Source organism: Astatotilapia calliptera, chromosome 22, assembly GCF_964374335.1.
Source record: "Astatotilapia calliptera chromosome 22, fAstCal68.1, whole genome shotgun sequence".
Taxonomy (NCBI): Eukaryota; Metazoa; Chordata; class Actinopteri; order Cichliformes; family Cichlidae; genus Astatotilapia; species Astatotilapia calliptera.
Window position 1 is genome coordinate 31,761,017 of NC_137442.1, and position 27,347 is coordinate 31,788,363.

General features: G+C 45.0%; 1 long non-coding RNA gene across 3 annotated transcripts; it reads right to left on the minus strand.

Annotated features, from left to right (window-relative positions):
- Positions 1–2,521: 2,521 nt before the first annotated feature.
- LOC145423477 (uncharacterized) lies at positions 2,522–26,144 on the minus strand. 3 transcript variants are annotated; one of them, XR_013904534.1, is made up of 4 exons: positions 24,782–26,144; positions 24,460–24,531; positions 10,767–11,914; positions 2,522–4,920 (listed from the first exon to the last, which is right to left on the minus strand). It is a non-coding gene; the product is annotated as an uncharacterized LOC145423477 (long non-coding RNA). The 3 variants fall into 3 exon arrangements; XR_013904533.1 differs by having other exon boundaries at positions 2,522–10,946; positions 11,774–11,914; positions 24,782–26,137; XR_013904532.1 differs by having other exon boundaries at positions 2,522–11,914; positions 24,782–26,135.
- Between the last annotated feature and the right edge of the window lie 1,203 nt (positions 26,145–27,347).

Consider the following 27,347-nt stretch of genomic DNA (forward strand, 5'->3'; position numbering starts at 1 on the left):
CCTCTAACCTCTTAGCCAGTTTCTCATCCATGAGGTTCTGTTCCGCCCCGGAGTCCACCAGCGCGGGGCATGTAAAAGTCTGGTTATTAGTCACGATGGTAACGGACAGTAACAATCGGGGTCTAGTTGTGCTTAAAGTGCCGCCCACCCGTATCCCCGGACTTACCGGTGGGCCGGTTCGTTTGGGCGGACCGGGCAAACAGCGATGCGATGACCGGGCCTCCCGCAGTACAGGCAGTCCCCAGCCCGAAATCGGCGTTCCCTCTCCTCCGGAGAAAGCCGAGAGCATCCGATTTGCATGGGTTCGGGCGGAGGAGGCGATGGAGAACGCGCACATGCAGCCGTGGGTGGGGATGAAGAAACACGAATCCCGGGGCGCAATACGGAGCCCATAGGCTTAAGCCGCCGCTCGGCATCCCTCTCCCGCAGGCGTCTATCGATCCTGCGGGGGAGGGAAGCCAATTCTTCAAAGGATTTCGTTTCCTCGTGGAACGCTAGTTGGTCTTTCATCTGGTCGTTTAGCGAACGTAAAAAGACCCCACGGAGGGCCGAATCGGGCCAACCCACGGCCAACCCCTGGTACGAAACTCGACTATGTACTCAGCAATACTGCGCCGCCCCTGACGGAGCCCCAGCAATTTCTGTGCGTCGTCGTCCTCCGAGACTTGAGGGGAGAACGTCGCCTTGAACTCCTCCAGAAAATAGTCGTAATCGCAACCACGAATGGGGTGAGAGGTTAAATAAGCCTCAGCACATGCTAAAGCTCGTCCCCGTAACAACCCCACAAAGTGGGAAATTTTAGCAGCATTCGTGGGGAAGGCATGCGGCGTACGGCTGAAGAATAAGGAGCACTGGAAAAGGAACCCCCCACAGAGGTCTAACTCCCCGTGGAAGGGCTCCAGCGGCGGAGGTGAAACGTTGTGGTGTACGGGGTCGGGCTGCTTGGCTCGCAGCTGATCCTGAGTGTCACTAAGCTCCTGGTAACGGTCTTGGAGTGATTGGAGCTGCTGATCGTGGCGACCGAGAATAGCGCCCTGTTTGTTAATGGCGGAGCGGAGTGGGTCTGCTGGGTCCATACTGGCCAGTCCGTACTGTCATGAACCAAAGTTCAGCGCACAAGCTGGACCCAGAAGCAGAGCCAACACACACAGGAGTATGAGAAAATAAACTTTATTTTAACTGAAGGTGTCCCGGGAGGGTAGAAGGAAAACACGCGTGAAACTAGAGAAACCAAGGGACCGGGAGATGAGTCGCGCAGGAACGCCGAAAACGGGACTGTGGGAGGCTGCAACAAAAAAAGGAAAAGAATTATTGGGGCGCAGGGAAATAGCAGCATACGTGGGGGAAGAGTATGAGTCTTACAATGACTGGGGCCGTGGGAGCCGGAGGGAGGGGTGAGGGTCCGCGGGGGAGCTCCAGGAAAGTCGAGGTGGCAAGTACTGAAGGCGATCCAAATTCCAGACGGGTGGGTGGACAGGCAGGTGGCTCAAAAAACACGCCGAGTTGTTATCTGAGTGCACAGGACAGAATAAGCGCTAGTTCAGACAGATGAGTTTTCACAATCGCTTTCCCGCAGGTGTACGTTACCGCTGTGAGATGACTACGGACTGGCGTGGAGCAGCAGGCTGGGCTGGATCAAATGGTCCACCTGATGATTGCCTGGGATGGGGTGCAGGTGTGGAGTTAACAGCCACGCCCGTGGGCGTGGGCATCCCATCAGCACCTCAGACGCCGGGCCGCGGACCATGACAACGTGAATAACTTGAAAATCTTAGCTCAAACAGCTGCAAAACCTGTTTGCCCAGCACGGGGACATTGAAGTCTATAAGATAAAGCCATAAATATTTGTGTCTGAGTCTTCTATCAAAAGTTACAGCTATTTATATGAAGTTGTACAAAAAAGCTTTATTTCGTCAAGACAGTGCGTTTCTCACTGTTACAAGCATTTGAATGGGGAACTCGCCCGAAACAAAGTATATGTCATGAATCGCTGTGCGGCAGGCAGGAGTTGGACCCAAAAGGCAAGCACTCAGGCACGAAGTTTAAACACAAACAACTCGGCTTTATTCGCTGGCAGGAGAAAGTCAAACAAAGCAAACTAAACTGGAAACTCACAAACTAAACCCACAGAGAGACACAGGGAGATCCACACAGCATGAGGGACAACGCGACACTGACTCAGAGAAACACAGGGTTTAAATACACTGGGAAGTAACGAGGGGAATGAGACACAAAAGGAGGGCAGAGCTGGGAGAAATCAGGACTGACGAGACAAGCAAAGCAGGACACATTCACATAAGACACGGACCATCAAAGTAAAACAGGAAGTATCATACAGAGACGCAAACTTGACACAGTGGAGACAGCAACTAAGAAACACAGAGACATAAACCATAAGGCAGAGGACTCTAAGAACCGAGAGACACAGAGGGGAACTCAAACATGCAGACACAGACTACACTGTCAGGAGTTGACATTAGTTCAAACACAGATAAGAGAAATGAGACAACTGCAGACCGACTCAGAGAGTAATTAGAAAACGTGCGCACGGGTGAATGTCTCTAAGAAGACACACACACTGAGCGCAGGCTTGGTTCTTTATTTATAGTGAAAGTAAGTTACATAGTACTTCCTCTTTTAACTGTAAAGGGAGAGGTCAGGCATTATCTCAGCTTATCTGACCTTGCACACATACACTGAAAATAACAATGCAGAAGTATATCATGCTTATCTGACATCACACACTGAGGTAAGGAATGCATTATGTTCTCTTTAACAATAAGCTTGGTTATGTGAAAATATATGAACACACAAAATATAAGGCATACTTCGTTAGAATATAAGGCACACTTGATTATATTGTATTATAGAGATTTGGTTATAATGTATAATGTAGAAAATCTCTTAACATTTCCCTCCTGATGTTAATATATTTCACAGGTTTATATCAATGCATAGTCACTTGTTAAATCACATTTTCAACTTGCATGTCATTCAGTGAAGTATTTAAACAACAGCTCCTAATAAGAATAGAAATTCTCCACTCTTTCCTCCATGTTTAGCATATCATACTGGCGAAAGGGATCCTCAACATTTCTCTGGATCAAGACATAATTTCCTAAAGTATGGTTAAACATATTCATCACCATGCGTCTCAGACAAGGGATAATGCAAGCAGCAAAAATGCAAAATAGTAACATCATACTGCAGAGGGCCAACAGTCCTTTAATCAGCAAAGATTTCCAGGAGCCGTTCAGCAACCAGTCCCACCAGCCTTGCTCATCGGTTACGTAGTCCTGTTGCTGAGCGTCTCTCAGTTGTTTCAGAACATTCAAAGCATTTGTCATGTTTAATGAGTGTATGTTGTCAGGTATGTAAGTGCAACATGTCTTGTTAAACAATATGCAGAGACCTCCTTTCTCTGCAAGAATAATGTCTAAAGCTACTCGGTGTTGCATGACAGTGATGCGGATTGCATCAATTTCTTCATTCTGTGATTTGTCAATGCGGGTGGAAGCATTCAAAAACAGTCCAAAACGATAGTCTAAAGTCTCTATTCGTAGTGCGTGCTTTCCTACTCCTGTCCAGGGAAACAGAGCGTGGACTACCTTCTCGCCGGTGTTCCAGAGTTTGAAGTTCTCTGGAACGTCAGTTCCAAGGATTGAATCATGAGGCTTGATTTCTACATCGCGCTTAACTCTGGTCTTGTTGTGCACTGTTATCTTAAAAGTGTGATCTGAAATGAAGATAGGTGCACAGCATCCTGACCAATTGGGTGGCAGCATAAAGTATGCACGCTGTCCGCACAGCCATGCCATACCTTGTACCCAATAAGTACCATTTACCTGTCGATGTAGTTTGACTGTCCCGTATGGTACTGTTCCATAGGTTGTGTTGCAGTTGCTGGTCTGGCCCAGGGGGTGGCGTCCTTGCTCTGCTGCTTGGTAGAAGCACAGAGGATGCTGCTTCTCTGTAGGGGTTATAAAAACAGGGAAAGGGACAGAAGCATTTCTGTTTTTTACTGTCATATCTACCCAGAATTTGTCGTCACAGGTTCCATCCTTCAGGCCTTTTGCCCATGGGAGTGAAGCTCCAATTCTGATTGCATAATGTTGTCTTCCAATGCTGGCGAAACTTGCTGCACATTCACTTTGCCAGTGACTGTTCGTCATGCGACCATATATGGTGGGGTAGACTGAAGTACTAGGCATGTGAGAACAGACATAACAGTCTTTTTCTTCTATTGTATTGTATAGGTATCGGTACCAGGCATTGTTCATCCAAGGGTGAATGTGATCTTGGGTCATTTCGGTCAGATGGGAATTGTCATGGGTCCACCTCTTGAGACGGGGAATAGTTGGTGCTGTTCTGTGGGCTCTTCCAGGTATCAGCCAGAAGAGCATCATCACTAAGATGACGGCCATCAGACAGATCAGGCGGCACATGAACCGTTTCCGTTCAAAGTGACAAGCACTTAAGCATAACAGCTTTGGGGCTGGGGCTGGTGGCTCTTCTTCTCCTAGATTCATTGGGCTGGTTTCCTCTATTTCAGGCGTCCCCGGTGTTGTCATTGGTTCTTCTCTTTGGTGGGATGGGTCACTCTTTATTATGTTTGTTCTTCAGGGCGACCAGGCACACCCGGGCTCCAGGTGAGTAGACCACTGGCGAGAAGGTAAAAGGCGGGATATACCCAATCAGCCTTTCCCTCCACCAGGGGACACCAAAGAGTCGGGGGAACCGGCGTCTTATTGTGGTGCAAACACTTTCTTCACGTGACTTTAATGGATCCACGAAGGTCTTTCAGCTATCTTACAAGCTGTCGGTGTAGTCAGCAACACCTGGAATGGACCCTCCCACCGCGGAGCACTCCAGTTTTTCCGCTGGAGGACTTTAATCAGAATCCAATCACCGGGGTTCAACCTGCAAGAGACTGGAGATGGATCACACGGCAGCTGATTGTTCAAAATCACTTCTTTATTCTCAAACAGTTTTGTCATCCATTCTGCCATTGTTGTTTCGGCAATAGATTTATTAATTGGCTCACTAGTTATGGGGAGAGGGAAGGGTCTGCCATGTACAACCTCAAATGGTGTTAGACCACCTGCTCCCTGAGTTATTCTCATCCATAGCTTAACTAAGCTTAGACATTCAGGCCATGGTTTTTTAGTTTCCTCCATACATTTCCTCAATCTCTGTTTAATTGTGCCGTTAGTTCTCTCGACTAATCCTGCACTTTGTGGATGATAAGAACAGTGATGTTTTATGCTGAAACCTAAAGCTTCAGAAACTTTACTTATTACTTCATTTACAAAATGTGTACCATTATCTGATCTTATCAGAGACGGAATGCCATATGTTGGAATGAAATGGTTGCACAAACATTTTGCTACTGAGATTGCATCTGCTTTTTTCACTGGGTATATTTCTGGCCACTTGGAAAATACATCTATTATCACAAGTGCATACTTGGAGGACTGAGATTCATTTAGTTCAATAAAATCCATGTGGATAGTGTGAAATGGGTGTGGCGGTATAGGAAACCGGCCTCGCTTTGGTCTTAAATTGCCCTGAGCATTGTGTTTTTGGCAAATCATGCATGTTCTAATAAACTCTTTTGCTGAACTTTCAAAATTTTTTGTATAGAATTGTTTATTAAGTATAGAAACCATCCCTCCTGATGACACATGAGTCTTGGAATGTGTCACTAAGGCGGCAGTTTTATGCAAAGATTTTGGAAGAACTGGTTTGCCATTGCACATCATGAGATTGTCTTTTAATTCTGCTCCATCTTTCAACCAAGATTTTTGTTCACTCAGTGATGCTGTCTTTTGTGCATCTGCTAGTATTTGTAATGGTATTAAATCTATGGTTTCTGTTGTTAAAACATCAATGTGTTTTTCTGCAGCTGCTTTGGCTGCTTTGTCAGCAAAGTTATTTCCTTTTGTTATTTCTGTGTCATCTTTCTGATGAGCTGCACATTTGCATAGTGCTAATTCTTTTGGCAATGTTATCACTTCTAATAGCTTTTTTAGAAGGTTTGCATGTTGAACTGGGTTGCCTGAGGAAGTTGTCATTCCTCTGTTTTGCCATATTTTCGCAAAATGGTGAACTGCTGAATAGACATATTGGCTGTCTGTGTGTATATTGACACTTTGACCTTCGTACAGTGTACATGCTCTAATGACCGCGGTCAGTTCTGCGCTTTGAGCAGAGTTTGAGGAACTGAGAGCTTTTGCCTCTACCACTGTATCAACAGTTGTGACCGCGTAACCCACACAATTTCTACCGAAAATGTCTTTTGACGCTGAGCCGTCTACAAAAACATTACTGAAACTGCTCTGGGGGGAACTATGTATATCAGTGCGAGGTTTTGTGTCTTCCTCTAATTTTTTAATGCAACAATGTTGTTCTCCATCCAGAGGGGTCGGCAAAAGTGTGCTTGGGTTCAGCTGGCGACACTTCTCTATTGTTATGTGTGATTGCGAAAGTAAAATCCCCACATAAGAAAGTTGTCTGGCGTGTGTGAGGAAAGAGAGATTTGCTTGGAGCAAAATAGAGGTCACAGCATGTGGGACTTTGATGATCAACTTATGTCCCAGAACAATGTCTGCACATTTTTTAACTGCCTCTGCTGCTGCTGCGCATGCCTGAACACAGGTAGGTAATCCAGCAGCTACAGAGTCAAGTTTGCATGAATAGAAAGCTAATGGGCGTTGTTTTTCTCCAAAAGCTTGAGTTAAGACTGCTTTCATGTACCCTCCTGCACCATCAACATGGAGAATAAAAGGTTTTTCATAGTCTGGTAATGCTAAGACGGTACATGTTTGCAATGCTATTTTTAAATCAATGAAAGCTTTTTCTGCTTCTGGGGTCCACTGTATTTTGTCTTTTAATGCTAGGTCTTTACCATAAATGAGGTTCTGTAGTGGCTGGGCCAGCAGTGCATACTCTGGAATCCAGCATCTACAGAAATTGCACAGACCTAAATAACTCATCATTTGTTGTTTGGTAATTGGCTTAGGAGCATTTTGTACAGCTACTTTTCTGCTGTCTAACAGCTGCCTGCCTTGTCCTGTCAGTTTGTGGCCAAGGTATATCACTTCCTGGCTCCACAACTGCAATTTATGCTGTGAGACTTTATGGCCTTGCTCTGCTAGATGTTGCAAAACTGCCAGTATGTTTGCTTTGCACTCATCCTGTGTATGGCCTGTAATCAATATATCATCTACATACAGCAGGAATTGCACTGGAGCAGGGAGGGAGCAAGATGACATTGATTTTCTCAAAGCCTCTGCATAAAGAGTGGGGCTATTCTGGAATCCCTGAGGCAACCTTGTATAAGTATACTTTTGATTGTCAAAGGTGAATCCGAATAGCTTCTGTGAGTCAGGGTGTAGAGGCACAGAAAAGAAAGCATTGGACAAGTCTATTACAGAGAACCACTGTTCCTTTGGTGTTACTTGATTTAAAATTGTGTGTGGGTTAGCAACCACTGGAGGTATTTGCTCTGTTACCTCGTTTATTGCTCTTAGGTCATGAACTAGGCGATATTTTCCTGTATTAGCCTTTTTTACTGGAAAAATTGGTGTATTACTCGTGGCTTCATTAGTTTTCACGAGAATACCTGCTTTTTGCATGTCTGCTATGACTGGTCCAATTCCTTCTCTCGCCTCTGCACTCAAGGGATATTGTGGTTTCACAGGCCTGTATGTGGTTGTAGTTTTCACCACTACTGGATCTGCTCCTTTTATTAGGCCTACATCTGTGGGTCCTTGAGACCATAATGTTTGTGGTAGCTTTTCTAGTTCAGGGTATGTTTCAAATGTTAACACTTGTCATTCATCTTGTTCTGTTGTGGTTAAGTGTGTAGCCGGCGTGGTGGTTAATGGCCAGCATAAAGTATATCTCATGCAGCCTGTCCTGCGGCCTTTTTGCCAGCCATCACACTCTGTTTTGTCATATCTGTCCATTTCTACAGATCTCAGCACTGTACCCAACTCAGACGTTTGGTCGTTGCGTGCAACAGATACATGAGGGTTCAACATTTTGTTTATGCACTGCACTGCGTCTGTCTGTAACACTGAGCATACTGCATTGCCACTCTGTGTCACATACAGGTGTTGTAGGACTAATTTTTGTGGTCCCAATCTGTGTACTTGCTGATCATAAATTTTGTCTGGGCCTGGGACGTGTTTATACCACAGGGTGTTGTGGTATTTCGCTGGGTCCTGCCTGTGTGAGTGTTCAGGTAAGTACATATTAGCTTTGGCCTCTAGAGGTTCAACTTTTGGTAAATCTAAGGTCCAGTAATAATTTGGCTCACCTAAACCTTCACAAACAAAAATGTCTTCAGTTTGGCTCTGACTGTCAGAGAGTAGGAGTCTGGCTTGCATGCCACTTTCTTCAGGGATAACTCCTATTTTTAATTTTGTTAAAGCATCTCTTCCTAACAGATTCAGCGGACAAGATGGGTCATAGATGCACTGATTTTTGCAGCCACGGCCACTTTCTCTATGTGACATAAAGAGGGGGACAGTTAACTGCTGTTTTGTCACATGTCCTGAGGCTGATTTCACAATTAGAGTGTCTTTTGAAAAAGTTACATTTGGGACTTCTACTGTTAGAACAGATTTACACGCTCCTGTGTCGCAAAGGAATTTTACTGGGACACCATTCACGTGTACTATAACTGTTGGCTTTGCTTCTGATCCTAGCAGTAGTTGTTCGATATTGTAAACTTCCCCTTCATCTGTTTCACTTCCTTCCTCTCGTGCTAGTCATTCATCACGTCGTCTGCGCCTGTCATCGTCACTTTCCTGTTCTTGGCTTACACTTCTACAGTCTCGAGCAAAATGCCCGTTTTTACCACAGTTATAACATTTCATATCTCTTTTGTCTCTTCTTTGTCCTGCTTTTTGCTTTCCCTTACGTGGCTTATAGCCTGTTGTGTTTTTTTGCTGTCCTGAGAAAGCTATAAAGCCTGTCTCTGGGTCAATCACGAAAACTCCTTCTGTTTTTTCTTTCTTTCTTTGTATTTTTACTGCATGTTCCGCGTGCTGCAGAGCGTCGGGCAGTGTTCCCGTATTTTGAGTTACCCACTGTTTGTCTACTTGTGCTTTTATTTTGGGCAGTAGGCCATTCAGAAAAGCATTTTTTAATTGTTGTTGAAAAGCAGACTGTGGATCGGGATCATGATTCAGCCCTGAGTTTTGCCTGAAAACTGGGCGTAGGCGATCCAAATAGTCTGATGCTGTCTCTCCTTCCTTTTGTTTGCACTCTCCTATTTTTCCATAATCTGGCCTTGGGGCTAAATTAACTTCTACTCTGCCGTACAAGTCATTTAGTTCCTGTCCTAACTGAGGAGTGTCTGGTCCTAGCACGTCGCCGTTTTGGTCATTTCCTGTGTATTGGCCTCTGGCTCTAGGAAAACGTAAACCTAATAAATCTTGAAGAACTTGCAGCATTTCATGGCCGTTCAATCCCCAGCCATGTCGAATCAACTCTACTGCGTTTCGCCACGGCTGGAAACCTTCGTTAAGGGGTGGCACATCTTTTAGCACATTCTCTCTGTCCTTATGGGACCAGGGTCGGAATGCATATATCAGAGGCTCTCCATCTATTGGTATGTTTCCTTGGCCGTCTGCGGGCCCACAGGGTTGCCCAAACCTAGGATTTGATAAGGCAACCATTGGAAACTGACCTACAGTTCCTTCTTTTTTGTAGTGATTATGTTTAGTCATAAGATTAAGGTGATGTTTTGCCTCTGCATAGGGATCTGGAAGAAAAGGGTTGTGAGGAGAGATTACAGGAAGTGGTGACGTAGGAATTGGTGCAGCTGCTGCTGCAGTGTGTGTGGGCTGAGGTGCACAAGGGGGGGGGGGGGGGGGGTTTCTTATCATTCGTTGCAGTTTTCTGTTTATCTTTATTTTCTTGTTTTTGGGCACGTTTAGCACTGCGTTTATCATTTCCTGCCTCCCATGCTTTGAAAAGCTGCCATTCTGCTACACGTTTTGCTTTTTTCTTTTGACTTCTTTCTTCATATAGTTCTTTTTGCAAAGCAGCTTTTAAAGCAGTTATTGACTCTGGGTTGCATTTGCCTTGCCAGGCTGGACAATAAATTTTATGTGGATTTCTCCACCTATTTGCACTGACTCTCCCTGCATTTTGACAGTTTTTTTCTAGCCATTCTTCATCTGCTGTTAATTTGACTTTGGTTTTAGAATTACCCATTTTGAACTAATTACGTCAGAACTGTGACACCGTCTTTGGCACAAAGAAGTGGGGGGGTTATCAATAACAGGCTTCTACTTTCCCACTATTTGAGAGAGCGGTTATTGATTTTACGTGATGACGCACAACCGAATTCCCACTTCAACCAATACGTGAGTGTACACAGGAAAACAATTTTCAGGAGCAGTTCGACCGCTTATTGGGTCGTAAATGACAACTCACTCCTGTATTTCAACATAAACAAAGCGCGTTTTTATGATTTTTATTGAGATTTTCCGTATTTTTTATGTAACACCTTCAACCTGTTCCGTTGCAGCCACTCCTAGAGCGACCGGAACTTGTTCCGTTACAGCTGCTTCCCAGAGCAACCGGAACTTTTAACAGCGATTTCTAGAATTTCGCTCTTGCCTGTTTGTCTCTAAGTCCCTTCTGGACTGAGATCTGTCGGCGCTAACCAGGTTTACACACTATTTTAAAGGAAAATCTCAATATCAACGTATTTTAGCGCTTGATGGAGTGCAGTGTTTCATATTCACCTTACTGTGGCGCTGCGTTTTGAATCCGGCGCTCATCGGGTCCTGGAGCCGTGAAGGCCTGTATAAGACGCTGACCGGAGATCGAATTCACGCTCCCGGTTTTTCTTGTTTACTGTGCACAGATTTTTTCCAGCGCAGGCGTCACGACGTCAGGATCCGATGAAGACCGTCTGTGGAAAACTAGACGTTAAAAATAACAGTCAGTTATCCGGCTACGAAGGACCAATTTAATGTCAGGAGTTGACATTAGTTCAAACACAGATAAGAGAAATAAGACAACTGCAGACCGACTCAGAGAGTAATTAGAAAACGTGCGCACGGGTGAATGTCTCTAAGAAGACACACACACTGAGCGCAGGCTTGGTTCTTTATTTATAGTGAAAGTAAGTTACATAGTACTTCCTCTTTTAACTGTAAAGGGAGAGGTCAGGCATTATCTCAGCTTATCTGACCTTGCACACATACACTGAAAATAACAATGCAGAAGTATATCATGCTTATCTGACATCACACACTGAGGTAAGGAATGGATTATGTTCTCTTTAACAATAAGCTTGGTTATGTGAAAATATATGAACACACAAAATATAAGGCATACTTGGTTAGAATATAAGGCACACTTGATTATATTGTATTATAGAGATTTGGTTATAATGTATAATGTAGAAAATCTCTTAACATACACAGAACAGAGGGGACACAGAGAAACATGAAGGGCAAGGGATTGAAACTAGAAACCATAGAATAACTCACACAAGTACAATATTACAAACATCACAAGGAACTAAAAACGCTGGGTCAGGGGACCCAGGACCATGACAGTATAGGTCTTCATTATGTGAATAACTTGAAAATCTTAGCTCAGTTAGAACTGCCTAACTTTCAGCATTACTTCTTAGCCAACAGGCTTCAGTTTATCTCAGGATGGCTAAAACATACCCTCTTAGATGAACCTTGGCTAGATGTAGAACAAGCACTCTGCAATAATCTAGAGATCTCAGACCTACCATTTATCAGCTCAAACATCCAACGACATGAATGCTTTAAAAGCATCAACATCAGCTCTTCTCTGACAGCGTGGTGGGAGTTTCTAAAATTGACGGCGTCTTCATTAATCCCATGCAAACGTACACCTATCTGGAACAACCCTGACATATTACAAAACAATAATATGATAAACTTTTCAGATTGGAGTGGTAAAGGAATCAAATATTTAGAACATATACTAGAAGGAACAGAATTTATTTCATTTGACGGACTAGTTACACAATATGGGATCAACAAGAAAAGATTTTTAGAATATCAACAAATTAAATCCATAGTAAAAAAGAAATTTAAACCGGGTCAAGTTGAACTACAAACACCACCAAGTGTGGTTCAATTTCTTACTCTTAAAACCCCCAAATTACTATCCAAAATATACAGAATGCTTTCTTTTTTTTTTTTTTTTTTTTTTTTTTTCTAAATGACATCAGAAACAGCAGTATGCGACATTACGTGATGGCAGAGCTTCAGTTCATCCTTTGTCATTTTTTTTTTTTTTTTTTTAATAAATAGGACAGGGGGAATGAATGAGAGAGAGAGGGGGAGAGAAAGAAAGAAAACCAAAGGGGAGAAGAGACGGTGAGAAGGGGGGGGAAGAGAGAGAGAAAAAAAAAACTCCTGGGTCACCTGTATGGAGAATAAAAAAAAAACAAACAAACAAAAACAAACAGAGGAGACAGCAAACAACAAAGAGCAACATAATAATAGAGAAAACAAAGCACCATCACAATAAACTAGCTAGTCATAGATATCAGTATTTACTAAGTAATAAACGATATTGTGCAGCACGCAAGATAGACAGCGCACAGTGTGCTTTGAGGCAGCAGCCAAGAAAGCTTTAGTCCGCGTCTGTGAATACCCATGTGTGCATACCTGTGTGGATCAGCATGCTTGCATTCCAAAGGTTTCTCCATGTAATGATCTGCTAGGGAGTGTGGGGGGGCCACAGCCCCGTCCTCCAGGGTGTGAAGCGGGTATGGAGGAGATCAAAACTCCAGACATCCAGAGGCCCCCAGAACACAAGAGACCAAGGAAGACCAACAGAGGGGCAGCCGCGCCACTGTCCCAGTAAGAGCTGAGGAGAGTCCCAGATGAGGGCTCGCCCAGCAGCCGCGGAGCAGAAGTCAGGGGGAGTTGCAGTGACGCGCCCGTGAGCTCCGCCGGCCCCCAGCTGCGCCTGAGTGACCGAGCCCTAGGCCGAGAGGCCGGGGGCACCCCACCTCCAAAGGGGCCCGAGCGAGCCCCAGGCCCCAGGCCCCGACAAGCGGCCGCCAAGGAGTGAGCCGGTGTGCACCCGGACGCCCACCCCCAGACACAAAGAACCACCAACACACCGACACCTGAGGGAGTCCGCCACCGGCAGGGGAAGTGGTGGTGGGTGGAGATAGGCCTCCAAACCTTGGAGGGCCTGAGGTGTCCCCAGAGAGGTGGCGTCTGATACCCAACCTGACATATAGACACAGACATACAGGCACACACAGACACAAACATCCATTCCCACCCTCATGCTCTCATATGCACTCACTCCACACTCAACCAACGTGGAGACAGACATAAAGAGACGCTGTACACACAATCACACTCCCCAAGCGTACTCTACAAACCGGGTCTAGGTACCCTTGCCCCTGGAGGGGGGAATTGCACCCAGACCCAGGTGGTGTTACCCTTTTCCCTGCGGTGGGGAGAGGCAGACCACCCCGACTCCGCAGCAGCAGGGAGGCCCCACACCCCAGACCGCAGTCGGACGGCCAACTCCTCCTACTAGCCCTCCCGCTCCAGCAGGCCGCAGAGAATGGGGGTGGGAGAAGACTCCAAACCTCCCTCCACCCGCTCATTGTAGTGTTGATGCATATGTGTTCTAAGGTGCAATTAAAACCCAGGAGGGCATGGAGCTACCTGCCAAGGAGCAGCAGGTAAGCGCATAGTCCCTCCTGCTAACCCTCAATGACTAAGTGTATTTAAAATTGAGAGGTGGGCAACGACGTCAGGGGTGAGGTATACACCCTGATGGTGATTGGACTCCGTGATTGTGCCCACCCCCAAGATCCTATATGTATGTGTAATGAGAGTGTGAATAATGTGAATGTCTAAGTTGTGGGATAAAATTGAGGCAGAGGCAGCCAGAAGGGGACGGGGGGGGGGGGGGGGGGTAGCCTCCTCTGCACCCTGGTGACATACCCCCACTCCAAGGCCCTGCATGTGTGGGTGGTTGTGGAGGAGCGGGAAGAGGGAGGCAGCTGGAGATGGGGAGGGAAGGAAGGGAGGGGCAAGTGACCCCTCCCTGGGGCCAGCTCCCCCGCTGACCCCAGTAGGCACTCCCACCCTCCGCGACCCGCCAGGGAAGGGGGGCCCAGGCCCATCAGACCGGGGCCCAGTGCAGTAGCGCCCCCCGGCTCCACAGAGCCCTGGACAGTCCACCCAACCCCACCACAGAGAAAACTGCACCCACCCCACCAACCACACATCTTCCAGACTACATAAGACGGTAAACGCCCAGGCTGAGATCTTCCTCCACCTCTCCTGTATCTCCCCCTCCTGCAGAGAGTTCCTGAGAGAAGAAAGCTCCTGCAAGATGTGACCATCCCCCCCACCAGTTGAAGAGCCCCCCAGGCGGCTCGATGCACCGGCGGCACCCTGCTCCAGGGCCGGGCCCCCATGCACCCACCCGCCCACAACCCCGGCAACACACCAACCAGGACCCGAGCCCCCGAGGCCCGGCCCGGGCCCCAGCCCAGAGACGGAGCGCCCCCAAAACCTCACGCCCATCCCGGACCCACCCAGGGGCAGCCAGGTTGCCAGGTCAGTAACCCACGTCCGTCAGCACAGACCCTCCCCTAGCCCCGCTGCACGCAGCCGCGAGGAAACAGTCACCTGAGAGCCAACAGAGCCCTCAACCGGACGTGACCGCTACCCCGGGTTGAGCCCCCCAAGGAAGATGCCTCCGGGGAACCCCCCGACGCCCTAAGCCTGTCCCTACCCCCACACCAATCACAACAGTGAAGGCGGGACCAAACTATGACCCCCCACCCCCACTAGGTGATGGAGCTGATAAAAGGGGCCCAGAGCAATTGATCTAATGTGGTGGCAGAGGCTGTGTCAAGACTAATGTAATCTAATAGATAATTTCTATATTGGTTAGAATTAAGATTATTTTTATTTTTCCAGTTCATGAGGACTGTTTTCTTGGCTATGCATAGGGCAGTGAAGATCATATGGGCTATATTCTTTTCTGAAGTGACATTATCTAAGCTGCCCAACAAACACACTAAGGGGGAGGTTGGAATGTTACATTTCAGACACTTTGATAAGTCTTCACATATCTCGCGCCAAAACTTTTGCACTGGTGGACAGAACCAAAGAGCGTGGATGTAATTGTCTGGTGTATTGCCTTGACAGTGTGAGCAGTTGTTGGAAGATGTAAAGCCCATCTTGAACATCCGATGACCTGTATAGTGCACTCTATGAAGTATTTTGTATTGTATTAATTGCAGACTGGGATTTTTAATTAATTTAAAAGTTTTTAAGCAAATCTGAGACCAGAAGTTTTGGTCTAGGTTGACTGATAAATCTGCTTCCCACTTTGCAGTAGGAAGGGATATTGATTCATCTAATTTAGAAAGTGTTCTGTATATTTTAGATAATAATTTGGGGGATTTAAGAGTAAGAAAATGTGCCGCACTTAGTGGTGTTTGTAATTCAACTTGACTGAGGTTAAATTTCTTTTTTACTATGGATTTAATTTGTTGATATTCTAAAAACCTTGTCTTGTTGATCCCATATTGTTCAACTAGTCTGTCAAATGGAATAAATTCTGTTCCCTCTAATATATGTTCTAAGTATTTAATTCCTTTACAACTCCATTCTGGGAAATTAATCATATTATTGTTTTGTAATATGTCAGGGTTATTCCAGATAGGTGTACGTTTGCATGGGATTAATGAAGACTCCGTTATTTTTAGAAACTCCCACCATGCTGTTAGAGAAAAGCTGATGTTGATACGTTTAAAGCATTCATGTCTTTTGATGTTTGAGCTAATAAATGGTAGGTCTGAAATCTCTAGATCCTTGCATAGTGCCTGTTCAACATCTAGCCAGGGCTCAACTAAGAAGGTATGTTTTAACCATTCTGAGATGAACTGAAGCCTGTTGGCTAAGAAGTATTGGTGAAAATTAGGCAGATCTAATCCTCCTCTATCCTTGGTTCTTTGTAGCGTTTTTAAGCTAATACGCGGGGGTTTATCTTTCCAAAGGAATTTGGAAATATATGAATCCAGAGATCTGAACCAATCTTGTGATGGTTTGTTAGGGATCATCAAAAATAAGTAATTTATTTTTGGCAAGATCATCATTTTTATAGTGGCGACCCTTCCCATGAGTGATATGGGTAAAGATTTCCATCTAGTCAGATCGCCTTCTACTTTCTTTAGAAGTGGGATGTGGTTTAGTTTAGTTAAGTCTGAAAGCTTAGGAGAGATATTAATACCTAAATATTTAATATTTCCGGATTGCAGTGGGGCAGAGGAAGAATTATGGAAGGAGCAGTTAATGGGGAGAACTGTAGATTTTGGCCAGTTAATTGAATAATCTGAAACTCTTGAAAACCAGTTTATTAAAGTAATTACCTCAGAGAGGTTGGTTTGTGTGTTTTGCAGAAAAAGCAACACATCATCCGCATAGAGAATGCTTTCTAAAACAGATGAATCAATATCACTTCCTATTGCAAAATGGGAAGCGGATTTATCAGTTAACTTAGACCTAAACTTCTGGTCTCAGATTTGCTTAAAAACCTTTCATCAACTATTCTCCTCTTTGCCTGACTTAAATGTCTACTCTCTTTTTCTGGGGGGTGACTTTAACTGCTGGTTAGACCCAGCCCTGGATCGCTCATCCACTAAGAGCAATGTTTTAAGCAAATCTGCATCTGTCATTCATGCCTTTCTATCAGAATATGGAGTGTGTGATGTTTGGCGTACTCTAAATCCTCATAAAAGAGATTACTCCTATTTTTCACATGTGCACCATACATATTCAAGAATTGATTACTTTATCATTGACACTAATTGTCTGCAGCAGGTCCACTCCTGTGCCTACCATAGCATAGTTATTTCAGATCACGCCCCTCTTACTTTGTCTCCGTCTCTTCCACATCCTCCTGTTAAAGCTGCACAATGGCGTTTCAACTCGACCCTCCTGTCGGATGAAAATTTTGTAAAGTTTATCCAGGATGAGATACGCTTTTACTTTGCCACCAACTCTTCCCCAGAGACTTCCAGCCTTGTCATATGGGATGCCTTTAAGGCGTATATCAGAGGCCAGATTATTGCTTATTCGGCAAGAATCAAAAAACAGTCCACCCATGAAAGGAACAAGTTAATGCAACAAATTAAGGAGACTGATGAACAGTATGCTCTCAAACAGAGTCATGAAATATTTAAAAAGCGTGTAGAACTTAAAACAAGACTTCACCTACTCACAACGTACTCGACTGAACGTTTACTCTTACATGACAAATCCAAATTTTATATGCATGGTGACAAACCTGATAAATTACTGGAGAACCTTCTAAAAGGTTCTCGGGCAAGGCAAAGTATTCTTAAAATTCGACAACAAGATGGCAACATAGTCACAGATCATGGAAAAATCAATGAAGTGTTCAGGGATTTTTACTCACAGCTTTACACCTCAGAGTCCCAAACTGACTGTAATGCAATTAATGAGTTTTTAGCTAAACTTGACATTCCTGAAATTCCACCAGAACTTAAAACAAGGCTGGATGAACCCATCTCCCAGTTAGAAGTTTCCTTGGCTATAGCTTCGATGCACTCTGGTAAGTGTCCAGGTCCGGATGGCTTTCCGCCAGAATTTTTCAAACACTTCTCTTCATTACTGTCCACGCAGCTTAGTGCAACCCTCACGGACTGCAAGGAACAAGGATCTCTTCCTCGATCATTCTATGAAGCCTGTATTACACTTATTAAAAAGAAAGGAAAAGATCCGTTGGAATGCGCCTCCTATAGACCCATTTCTCTACTGAACACAGACGCTAAAATATTAGCCAAGATACTTGCCCGTAGACTAGAAATAGTTCTTCCAAAAATTATTTCGAAAGACCAGACAGGCTTCATTAAAGGTCGTCATTCATATTTTAACATAAGGAGGCTATTTAACATAGTCTACTCCAGCTCTACAGACTCTGATGAATGTGTGGTCTCGCTTGACGCTGAAAAGGCCTTTGATCGAGTTGAGTTTGATTATCTCTTTGCAGTCCTTGATAGATTTGGCTTTGGAGCGAAATTTACTTCATGGATCAAATTACTCTATTCTCAACCATCTGCTACAATACGAACTAACCTCCAATTGTCAAAACCCTTCAAACTTCACAGAGGCACACGCCAGGGATGTCCTCTCAGCCCCCTGCTTTTTGATCTGGCCATAGAACCCCTTGCCATTGCGTTCCGCAGTTGCAAAGAGGTACACGGCATTTGGAGAAACAATACAGAACATAAGGTCTCGCTCTATGCAGATGATCTTAGCCTCACTACCATCTGCATTGAATCTGCTTAGTCAATTTGGTCAGATTTCAGGGTATAAACTGAACCTTAATAAAAGTGAGCTCTTCCCACTGAGTAGCAAAGCCAGTATGTTAGACTTCACCTGCTTGCCCTTCAGAGTTGAAATGACAAAAATTACATATTTGGGAATCACAGTGACAAAAAAACATAAAAACCTTTTCACAGAAAATGTGAGTGCTTTGCTGAACCAAGTGAAGCGGTCCCTTACCCACTGGACACCACTCTCTATGTCTCTGGTAGGACGTATCAATTCAATTAAAATGACCATTCTACCCAAATTTCTATACCTTTTCCAGGCCATACCCATTTTCATTCCCAACATTTTTTTCAATAAGCTGGACTCTGTCATCTCATCTTATCTATGGCAGGGTAAACGCCCAAGGCTCAATAAGATGCATCTTCAAAAATCTAAAATTGAGGGTGGGTTTGCACTTCCCAACTTTCGTTTTTATTATTGAGCTGCTAACATACGATGTTTGATGTTTTGGTATTTTTACCATAATCGGAGTGGTTGTCCTGACTGGGTCACTATGGAATTGCATAGTGACAACAGTATATCCTTACCAGCTGCACTTTGTTCTCCACTCCCATCCTCTTCATTCAACTTCATTCCCAACCCTGTAGTGGTGCACTCATTAAAATATGGGGCCAGTTTAGGAAATATTTTAAACTTTGTGACTTCTCCCTCCTCAGCCCCATTGCATCTAACCATTTCTTTAAACCTTCTACCCAGGACAGTGGGTTTGCGGAATGGCACAGAAGTGGAATAACTTGCTTTAAGGACCTATTCATAGCCAACAAACTAGCATCATTTGAACAACTTGCTAATAAATATATTCTTCCACCATCACACTTTTTCAGATACTTGCAAGTCAGGCACTTTATTTGTTCCCAGATTTCAGGCTCAAGCCTGAGCCTACACTACTAGAAACTATTCTACAACTCAATCCAACCAATAGAGGGCTGATTTCCTTGCTTTACAATAAAATGTTAAATTTGACACATACCTCTTCATCCAAGCTCAAGACAATGTGGGAAGAGGACTTAAACATGACAATCTCTGATGAAACATGGGCCTCTATACTCAAACATGTCAACACTACATCACTATGTGCCCGCCATTGTTTAATCCAGTTCAAAGTGGTGCATAGAGCCCATTTCTCAAAATCCAGATTATCCCGTATCTACCCTGAAATCACTCCATACTGTGACAGATGCAAAACTGCTGAAGCCTCACTGGTCCACATGTACTGGTCTTGTCCCAATCTCACTCAGTTCTGGTCAGAGGTTTTTCGTACCCTGTCCGGAATTCTCAGTGTGACGCTGGCCCCCGGCCCCCTTCTTGCTCTGTTTGGCATCAGTGGGAATGAGGTGCTTCTACCGGCCTCTAAAAAACAGGCATTATCATTCTGTTCCCTGTTGGCCAGAAGGGCAATCCTACTGAGGTGGCGGGACGCTGCCCCTCCCACTCACAAACAGTGGTTATATGACCTCATGGCCTGTCTAAAACTGGAAAAGATAAGACACTCACTTCAGAACTCCACTGGGAAATTTCAAGACATGTGGGGACCCTTTCTTGATGCTTTTCAAAATCTATAAGAATTTTTCAGCGAACTCTTAAGTCAGGTGTGGAAATACAGTGTGCGGGTGCAGGCAGTGACCTGGGTGGGAATGAATGGGATTGTTTTGCAGGGATTATGTTACTTTGGGATATATTATACATTTGTTTATATTATTTTTTTTTCTCTTTCTTTCCCTTTTTCCTTTTTTTTTTTTCTTTCTTTTATTTCACAGCCGAAGATACATTTTTGGACTCATTTCACAGCTTAAATGTACTACTTAACCTCAATGTACAGATCATCTGTAATCCTTCTCTTTTTTTTCTGTCTATATGTATAATATATATGTTGATGTTTATGTGTACAAAAGGAAACCTCTTAATAAAAAAGACATTGTTTAAAAAAAAAACCTTTCATCTAATTAGAAATCCCAGTCTTCAATTAATTCAATACAAAATATTACATAGAGTGCACTATACAGGTCATCGGATGTTCAAGATGGGCTTTACGTCTACCAACAACTGCTCACACTGCCAATCAAATTCACCGGACAATTATATCCACACTCTGAACTGGTTCTGTCCACCAGTTCAGAAGTTTTGGCGCGAGATATGTGAAGACTTATCGAAGTGTCTGAAATGTAACACTCCAACTTCCCCCTTAGTGTGTTTGTTGGGCAGCTTAGATAATGTCACTTCAGAAAATAATATCGCCCATATGGTTTTCACTGCCCTATGCATAGCCAAGAAAACAGTCCTCATGAACTGGAAAAATAAAAATAATCTTAACTCTAACCAATATAGAAATTATCTATTAGATTACATTAGTCTTGATACAGCCTCTGCCACCACATCAGATCAATTGCTCTGGGCTCCTTTGATCAGCTCCATCATCTAGTGGGGGTGGGGGGTCATAGTTTGGTCCCGCCTTCACTGTTGTGATTGGTGTGGGGGTAGGGACAGGCTTAGGGCGTCGGGGGGTTCCCCGGAGGCATCTTCCTTGGGGGGCTCAACCCGGGGTAGCGGTCATGTCCGGTTGGGGGCTCTGTTGGCTCTCAGGTGACTGTTTCCTCGCGGCTGCGTGCAGCGGGGCTAGGGGAGGGTCTGTGCTGACGGACGTGGGTTACTGACCTGGTAGCCTGGCTGCCCCTGGGTGGGTCCGGGATGGGCGTGAGGTTCTGGGGGCGCTCCGTCTCTGGGCTGGGACCCGGACCGGGCCTCGAGGGCTTGGGTCCTGGTTGGTGTGTTGCCGGGGTTGTGGGCGGGTGGGTGCATGGGGGCCCAGCCCTGGAGCAGGGTGCCGCCGGTGCATCGAGCCACCTGGGGGGCTCTTCAACTGGTGGGGGAGATTGTCACATCTTGCAGGAGCTTTCCTCTCCTCAGGAGCTCCCTCTGCAGGAGGGGAAGATACAGGAGAGGTGGAGGAAGATCTCAGCCTGGGTGTTTATTGCCTTATGTAGTCTGGAAGATGAGTGGATGGTGGGGTGGGTGCAGTTTTCTCTGTGGTGGGGTTGGGTGGACTGTCCCGGGCTCTGTGGGGCCGGGAGGCGCTGCTGCACTGGGCCCCGGTCTGGATGGGCCTGGACCCCCTTTCCCTGGCGGGTCGCGGAGTATGGGGGTGCCTACTGGGGTCAGTGGGGGAGCTGGCCCCAGGGAGGGGTCACTTGCCCCTCCCTTCCTTCCCTCCCCATCTCCAGCTGCCTCCCTCTTCCCGCTCCACCACAACCACCCACACATGCAGGACCTTGGAGTAGGGGTATGTCACCAGGGTGCAGAGGAGGCTAACCCCCCTGTCCCCTTCTGGCTGCCTCTGCCTCAATTTTATCCCACAACTTAGACATTCACATTACTCACACTCTCATTACACATACATGTAGGATCTTGGGGCTGGGCACGATACACGGAATCCAAAGTACCATCAGGGTGTACACCTCACCCCTGGCGTCGTTGCCCACCTCTCAATTTTAAATACACGTAGACATTGAGGGCTAGCAGGAGGGACCATGCGCTTACCTGCTGCTCTCTGGCAGGTAGCTCCATGCCCTCCTGGGTTTTAAATGCACCTTAGAACACACATGCATCAACACTACAATGAGCGGGTGGAGGGAGGTTTGGAGTCTTCTCTCACCCCCATTCTCTGCGACCTGCTGGACCGGGGGGGCTAGGAGGAGGAGTTGGCCGTCCAACTGCGGTCTGGAGTGTGGGGCCTTCCTGCTGCTGCGGAGTTGGGGCGGTCTGCCTCCCCCCACCGCAGGGAAAAGGGTAACACCACCTGGGTCTGGGTGCAGTTCCCCCCTCCAGGGGCAAGGGTACCTAGACCCGGTTTGTAGAGTACGCTTGGGGAGTGTGATCGTGTGTACAGCGTCTCTTTATGTCTGTCTCCACGTTGGTTGAGTGTGGAGTAAGTGCATATGAGAGCATGAGGGTGGGAATGGATGTTTGTATCTGTGTGTGCCTGTATGTCTGTGTCTATATGTCAGGTTGGGTGTCAGGCGCCACCTCTCTGGGGACATCTCAGGCCCTCCAAGGTTTGGAGGCCTATCTCCCCCCACCACCACTTCCCCTGCCAGTGGCGGACTCCCTCAGACATCGGTGCGTTGGTGGTTCTTTGTGTCCGGGGATGGGCGTCCAGGTACACACCGGCTCACTCCTTGGCAGCCGCTTATCGGGGCCTGGAGCCTGGGGCTCGCTCGGGCCACTTCGGAGGTGGGGTGCCCCCAGCCTCTCGGCCTGGGGCTTGGTCACTCAGGCACGGCTGGCTGCCGGCGGAGCTCGCGGGCACGTCACTGCAACTCCCCCTGGCTTCTGCTCCACGGATGCTGAGTGAGCCCTCATCTGGGACTCTCCTCAGCTCTTTCTGGGATAGTGGCGCGGCTGCCCCTCTGTTGGTCTTCCTTGGTCTCTTGTGTTCTGGGGGCCTCTGGATGTCTGGAGTTTTGATCTCCTCCATACCTGCTTCATGCCCTGGAGGACGGGGCTGTGGCCCCCCCACACCCTCTAGCAGATCATTACATGAAGGAACCTTTAAAAAAAAAAAAAAAAAAAACAAGCGCGTCCATGCTCACAGGTGTACACACGGGTGATCACACCCACAAACTACACCCTTTTTGGCTCCTACCTCAAAGCACACTGTGTTCTATTTATCTTATGTGCTGCACAATAATGTTTAATATTTAGTGTTTACTGTCATATTCCCATATATCATTGTGATGTTGTTTATTCTAGTACTCTTGTTCTCTTCTGCTTATTTTCCTTTTTCTTTCTCAGCAGGTGATCCAGGTGATCAATATATGCATTTTTTTTTCTCTGCCCGTTCTGTTGGTTTATGTTTTTTTGCCCTTCTCCCCCGTCCCTCTTCTCAGCTGTTTCTCTTTCCCTTTCTTTCTCCCCTTCTTTCCCCCAGTCAAGTCTGTCCCATATTCAGTAAGTGAAAATAAAATAAACAATAAAAGGTGAATCAAATGGACCATTACGGCAAGGCTGGGATGGTCAATTTGGTAAAGTAAATCCGTTGGGCATCTTTGTTTGCCTTTAGACAACAATTCTGATGGCAAAAGAGCCAAACGGGACAGGCAAAAAAAAAAAAAAGAGCTGTACCTGGCTACACGGATCAGAAAGCAGCTGTTGAATTTTTCACAGAAAAACAAAATGTGGCTTATTTCAAAATGATCAGAGTTTGTATTGCATTTCATCTGTTTCTTTTATTTCCTTTTCTTTCTTAGATGTTTGAAAGTCTGCATAGTGTGCTGCGCTTTTTAGTCTGCCTTCATTATCTTAATAAATAACAACAGGTGAGCAAGCAGTGTGATTTAATACAGACGTGCCTCCTCAAAAAAAAAAAAAAAAAAAAAAAAGAATAATCAGTAAATCACTGGGATATGATGCTAAGCAGTCAGGTGCTGACAACCCCGCATCTACATAAGACCTGTGTGTTCTGTGCATGTATACTATAGTCCACCTAAATCACTGACAATAGAACATGATGAATAATAATAATGCATGAACAAAAAGTATTATCTCTTTATTTTCTTTCTTCTTTTTTTTTACACTTCCTGCTTCTATATTTTGTAAACCCGACTTCACAAAAGCATGGAAATTCAATAAAATCTTGACAACCAGTAAAAAAAAGAAAAAAAGAAAAAAGAAAATCTTAGCTCAAATAGCTTTAAAACTGTTTGCTCAACATGGGGATATTGAATTCTATAAGATAAAGCCATAAATACGCATATCTGAGTCTCCTATCAAAAGTTAGAGCTGTCTTCATGAAGTTGTATACGCTTTATTTCGCCAATACAGTGTGTTTCTGACTATTACATTCATTTGAATGGAGTTCTCGCACGAAACAAAGTATAGGTTTTCATTATGTGAACAACTTGAAAATCTTAGCTCAAACAGCTGCAACACCTGTTTGCACAGCACGGGGATATTGAAGTCTATAAGATAAAGCCATAAATATGTGTATATGCGTCTTCTATCAAAAGTTACAGCTGTCTTGAATGAAAGCATTATAGCAGCTTACCTCGATCATGTGGTAGAACAGACACATGGGCCACTTACGTGTCCTCCTACGGCAGGAGTAGTTGCCACAAACCTGCAAAACAAAAAGAAATGATCAGGTGACATGAATAGATTTATACAGCCATAAGCAAGAGATTCTTCCTGCCTGTGGGCGTCAAACTAGACCCCCCCCCCCCCTCCTTACTGTAACTATCAAAATTATCATAGTCTAAAACGATCATCTCATATCAAAAATATCATAGTCACATTATCTGACTTTATTAGTTGTAACAATGAGAAACGGTAAACAATTTGGCAAATAAATGACTTATAATTGTGCTTACCTGGTCCAGATGATCCACAGCCCCTTTGCATTTGTTATAATCCAGGATGATGTGGGGCTTTCTCTTCCCAGAGTCCTGGACTTGTAGCTCACGGTGCCTGGTGCTCAATAAGACAACATTTTTTCTTTGCTTGGGGATGTAGGAAACCACAGCCTTGTCCCTGCTGTAGCGACCTGGACGGGAGAGACGATCATCGAATCTTACTGCCCGATTAATTTGCTCAAATCTTTTTTTTGACATGGTAGCAGGAAGCAGAAGAGCCCTGTCTACGGTGTACATTTTAGGACATCGTCAGGTGTCAGGAAAAAAGTTGTCAGGTATCAGTCTCACATGAAAAAATGTCAGGTCTCAGCCTCACACAAAAAAATGTCAGGTCTCAGACTCACACGAAAAAATGTCAGGTCTCAGAATCACATGAAAAAATGTCAGGTCTCAGCCTCACACGAAAAAATGTCAGGTCTCAGTCTCACACAAAAAAAATGTCAGGTCTCAGTCTCACACAAAAAAAATGTCAGGTCTCAGACTCACATGAAAAAATGTCAGGTCTCAGTCTCACACGAAAAAATGTCAGGTCTCAGACTCACACGAAAAAATGTCAGGTCTCAGAATCACACGAAAAAATGTCAGGTCTCAGTCTCACACAAAAAAAATGTCAGGTCTCAGACTCACATGAAAAAATGTCAGGTATCAGTCTAGGGTTGCCAACCGTCCCTTAAAAAACGGAATCGTCCCATATTTAGAAACAAAAGCACACGTCCCGTATTGAGCTAATAAGGGACGCACTTTGTCCCGTAATACAGTGAGAATCAAAAGTAGTCTATAAATGTTAATGGAATTAACACTTTGTTTGAAAACATAATTCCCAGCCCCTCTCCTGCTTTGTGACCAATGAGCTGACAGCACACTTATGACAATTCGAGTATGACAATTCAGATTACCGCTCATCTCATTGGTCGAGGAAAGGTCGCTTACAGAGAAAATACCGGAAGACAACAGATGACCACAACAAGAAGCATGGCCAACAGGGAAACAAACGCCGACACTGCGGTGCAAGTCTCGGACGACAGTACACCTAAAGCTGGGCAGACACTGTGCGATTTTTTTCAGTCACGTTATTCAGCTCCTGCTCAAACTGCACGATTGACTCGCAGGGGTTAGAAGTTGGTATGTCACGATGTACTCTCACACTATACGGCCCGATGCTCTGATGCGACCTGAGTGCTCACACTGTGCCTCCATAACATGAAGCTTATAACAGAAAATCTGTCGCTCGCTCGCTCTCTCTGTCTCTCACTCACACAGACACACCACCACCATCAACTTTGCTAAATTGCTAATGAAAAACATGATCAGGCAGCTGTGATTGAGCAGCAGTGTCGATCCAACTATTTTCATGGTTGTTGTGGTCGTGATAATTTTGTGATGCCACATCGAAAAGGCTCGGATGAGCTTTCCAAAGTTCTACAAGTTGTGCCTCCGTCGCTTGTGTCCAGATCACACGCTGCACAGCTGTGCTGCTCCGTCTTTTTCACCGACGTTTACGTGTTTGCGCGCGAGCAGTGTGAGCCCCTGTGGTGACACCCTCACGAGCGACTGATGATCGGGAGCTGGTCGTGAGGTGTTAATCACTTCTCGTTACCCCACGTATACTACACGATGCACGATGAAGGCCAAAATCGGTCCGATCACTCAAAAATCGGCTCAAAATGGGCCAAAAATCGCACAGTGTAAGCCCAGCGTTAGAGCAGCAATGTTTGTTCCCCTCAGACAAAGGGAAGAATGGGAAAAGGAAAACACCTGGCTGGAAAAAGTTAATATGGGCATGTGCAGTGAATATCAGCGCTATGTGGCCAGAAGTGTGATAATATAACTTATTTTGTGTAATAAACGACTGCAAGGATAGATGATTACAACAAATAGATGACTAATACATAAAAGTAATACATAGATGAATAATGATGAGTTATGATGCGTAATCATGGGAACAAGCGGGTTTACAAACAGGAGCAGCTGATTAGCTTTAGAAAAGCTGAAATAATACCTCAGCTGAAGCCAATTGTACTAAATGCACTAAATGTGCACAGTTACAAGAATATTTTTCTTTCTATTGTTTTCTATTATTTTAAGTTAAGCAGGACAGAGTTCTTTTAAAGAAAGATTTACTTATATTCTCAAAAGTTAAGCATGACAGGCTTCTGTTTAAGAAGGAGACCTGTTTTATTGTGTTAATGTTGTCATTTTGAGCTAAAAATAAATGGCTAAATGATCATTTGTTTCACATGTGTTCATATCACAAAGAATACACATCTACTTAAATCAAATTCAAGTCAAATGGTTAAAAAAAATAATTTCACACACAAAAAAAGAGCTAGAAAATTCACCACACTGGGAAGGGTGAAGACAACTGGGTCGCCCGGCCCTGGCCACGAGGTGTCCCTTATTTATTTTCCAGGGAGTTGGCAACCCTATATCAGTCTCACACGAAAAAATGTCAGGTCTCAGTCTCACACAAAAAAAATGTCAGGTCTCAGACTCACATGAAAAAATGTCAGGTATCAGTCTCACA